We start from the raw sequence: 4439 nt of genomic DNA on the forward strand, positions 1-4439 counted from the left end.
ACTAGCTTGATTTTCAAGAAGCACGGATGTCATAACGTGTGATCCAAAATTATTGTCACCATAGGTGGCTCTGAACGACAGAGATAGCTATACAGTGCATGTCTATTCTTAATTCAGATATACTTTCCAGTTTACGTCAACTTTGCAGTGTACGTCAACTTAACAAGAAATATAAAAGGTAGGTTATGTAGAGATGTTGGTGGTGGACACATAGAGCATCTTGTTTGATTTTATTTATTATTGTTACTTATAATTTTGTTAATTCTTTTTATTTTTGATTAAAGTTTTGTGTTAAAGGTTTTGACTGATTTTTATGTTTTATAATGTTAATCAAAATTAATTGATAAACCAATGATATAAACTCAGATTAAAACAAGACATACGTAATTTTTTGCACGGCTAGCTTTGATCCCAATAATTGTGGATCGCTCGTTATTATGAGCATTAAAATTTAGTACCTACACAGAAACTTCTACAGCGTTTCCAAGAAAATTTGGTGACTTTAGTGTGGAAAATGATTAACGATTTCACCAAGACACCAAAACGACGGAACAGAGGTATCACGGGAGATGGGACGACAAGATGGCCGATTACTGCTGGAGTCTTCAAAGGAACCATCCTTTTAAATCCTTTGCATGAAAATCACATAAAAGGAAGCTTTTAGGTTTTTTGGCAGATATGTTTCATGATTTTTGAAACTCTATTATTGTACAAAAATATCTTTCTCTTTATTCGCGTCTTGCTCTTAAATCACTGTCGGCTGGACTACACACCGAATCGAAGAAAGAAAAGTGGTGAGAATTGCTCGACATTCATCATATTGGAGCGTGGATCATCCCCAAAGGAGATGAAGTAATAAATTAATAAGCATTCAGGGATCAGGTACATGAGTTCAAAATATTGCCTGAAATTAATAAGGAACAAGAAGAATAATATTTTGCATATACACTGCGCGTCAGAGAAAACTGCCGCCCATAAAATGTAAGATATTTTATATTTTTTTATTGTTTTCTTGTTATCAAATTCAATCTATTGTGTATTGAGTCAGTTAGTCTTGTAGCACGTAACTCGACATTATCATTAATCACACAAATGATAAACAAGGAGAAATTTGAGAAAATAATAAATGTATTGAAAATTTCGACGTACCATTGCAGTTAAATTTACAACAATAACTGAATTATAGAGTCAAGAAAAGGCAAGTCAGTATCCAATAATGTGTGTTTACACCACGGTCCTGGATGACAGTCATCATTCGATTGAGCACAGAACTGATCACTTGTTGGATGTCTCTTTGGGTAAAAGTGCTCCATTCCTCAATTCGAAGCACTTTACACGTTGTTGGAGCAGGTTTACGACGTCTTACACCCCTTTTGAGAAGGGTGCATGTATGCTCAATAGGACTAAGGTCTGCACTTTGAAAAGGCTAGTAAAATTTTCTAATACCATTATCTTCAACATACTGTGTTACAATCCTTGCAGTGTATGGTCTCGCATTATCTTGTATTAACAGAACACCATTACCAATAAACTCAGCATCTGATATCGCAATAAATATGATATTGTAGATTCTATATTATGTATATGTGTGCTGTTAACGTACCCCTCTGAATCAAGTCGAGATCCGTGTATGCCTCAAAAAAATTCCTGCCGAAAACCTAATTGCAAAAGCAACCTGGTGTGACTGAGTGTAGGCAGCATAACGTTCTCCAGCCCTTCTGTAGACATTATTATATTTTTACCATAAATTGATTCTACACTCATCCGTAAACAATACTTTTTTCCAATTGTATATTGTCGAATTGACGTGCTCACGGGCAAATGAAAGTCTTTTGTGAGCAACAGTAAGTAATAGCCCCGTTGCTGGGTTGCAAAATATGACACTCTGTTGTCCTAACTTTTTTCGAACAGTAAAAATGCTGAATACTGGTTCTTGAGCTTGTTAAATATACCTTTGGACTATGCTAGCAAGCTGCGTCTGGTTTCAAAATGGAGCAATAGTGAGAACGCGATCTTATCTGACTGTTGTCTTCCTTTTGGCACCCATACCAGGACGCTGTTTGTACAGTTAAACTACTAACATTCACTTGTGTTGTCACATCCCTTTTGCTTGCTCCATTTTCCAGCAATGTAACAATCTGAACAGACTTTCGATAATTTTCCATCGGTATTAAGAAATACCCTTCACTATAAGGAGGCCAGTATAACACTAAGATATCTCAGAAACTATTTAGAACACTACAATAATTTACACAGTTCTCAAAACCATTAATTTCGCTTCGCTGATTTGTGAATTTGTTTATTGTCTTTACAGGCTTAGTTTAGCTTCTCAGTATTATACGGCATAGTTCAGTTAATTTAATTACATAAAACTTGGTGACACACAGTTTGGATTTCGCAATAACCTTGGAATCAGATAAGCACTATTTAGTATTCAGATTATGGCACAAAGACGCAGAGATGTCGGACTTCCGGTTTATATGTGTTTCATTGACTTTGAGGAGGCCTTTGATCGAATAAAACATACTGAAATGATTGCCATTTTTCAGAAGGTGGGTATTAATGATAAAGACTTTTATTTCAGGAGATTATTAAAAATCTTTCATCAAAAATCAGGATTTGCCGGGACAATTTTGAAGAACTTCAAATACGACGAGGAATATGGCAGGGCTGCATTTTGTCCCCACTAATATTTGTCATCTATTCTGAGTTTGTTTTCAATAAAGCAGTGGATAATCTTCAATGCTGTATCAAAATGAAGGGCGTCAACATTAATAATTTGAGACACGCGGATGACATGGTGTTAATTGCGAGCAATTACGAAAAATTTCAACATCTGATTAATATGATTACCACAACGTGTAATGAATATGAATATGGACTCAAGCTAAACACCGCAAAGACTGAGGTGATGGTTGTCAGTAAGACAACCGGAAGTAGTAACAGCTTATGGTGAACAATTAGAGAGCTAACAGTATCACCTACCTTGGTTGTAATCTAAATGAGAACTGGGACATGAGCAAAGAAATTAGAATACTTATAGACAAGGCCAGAGCTACATCCTTTAAGATAAAGAAACTTTGATGTGGAAACACCATTACTTTGAATCTGAAAATTAGATTAGTGAGATGTTATGTGTTCTCTACTCTTTTGTACGGTGTCGAAGGTTGGACTTAAACAGATACACTTCTCAAGAATTTACAAACCTTTGAAATTTGGGTGTATCGGAGAATCCTACGAATAAGTTGGGTGAATAGAGTTCGTAACGAAGTTGTTTTGCACCGGATGGGAAAAGTCACGGAGGTCGTCAGAACAGTTAAAAAGTTAAAACTTGAATATTCTGACCATGTTATGCGACATAACGATAAAATATACAGAGAGATAAAATATACTCCATTCAATAATAGAAGGCAAGGTAGACTGCAGAAGAGGGCCAGGTCGAAGAAGAATGCTATCGCTTAAAAATCCGAGAGAATGATTCCGAAATCCGAGAGACAGATCTGCTGCCTCCTTCTCCGAGCTGCCGTTAACAAAATTACTATAGCCAATTTGATAGCCAACGCTTGATAATCGAGCACGGCACATGAAGAAGAAAAGAATGTCAGGACTGGGAGGACACACTGATAAAATACCTTTCTCTTTAGATACGTGAGCAACTCACTTTTAAAAATTTCTCTCAGTTTTGACCAAATACATTCTTCTTCTTCTTCTTCTTCTTCTTCTTCTTCTTCTTCTTCTTCTTCTTCTTCTTCTTCTTCTTCTTCTTGTATGTAGGCTTTAAAGCCTGCTTCTTCTTCAATATTAGCCTCCTAAATTGTTTAATTGTATACTTTAATTGTTGTTATAAAAGACAACAATTCAAGTATACGAATTAACAACAATTAAAGTATACGAAGGAACACAATCAATTTAAATAAATAGAGGCGGACGACAGGGTGACACAATATCACCGAAACTTTTCAATCAGGCTCTGGAAGATATCTTTAAAAGATTAGAACGGGAAGAAAAAGGTATAAAAATTTGTGGACAACGCTTGAACTACCTAAGTTACGCCGATGACATCGTATTGATAACCGATAAAAAAGAAGAATTGTTTGAAATGATGAAAGAACTGGACATAGAAGCTGGAAAGATAGGACTTAATATGAATTACAGCAAGACTAATATCATAACAAATACAGATGAGGACATCACAGTGAGGATAGGACAAAATGAAATAGAACAAGTTCACGATTATATATATATATATATATATATATATATATATATATATATATATATATATATATATATATATATATATCTGGATCAAATTATAAAACTTAACAAGGAAAACCAAACAGCAGAGATCAAAAGACGAGTTAGACTGGCATGAGCGGCATTTGGAAAAATAAGCTACATCCTTAAAAACAAAAGATATCCACAACATCTTAAGACCA

The sequence above is a fragment of the Diabrotica virgifera genome, chromosome 10 (assembly GCF_917563875.1).
Source record: "Diabrotica virgifera virgifera chromosome 10, PGI_DIABVI_V3a".
In the NCBI taxonomy this organism is placed as follows: domain Eukaryota; kingdom Metazoa; phylum Arthropoda; class Insecta; order Coleoptera; family Chrysomelidae; genus Diabrotica; species Diabrotica virgifera.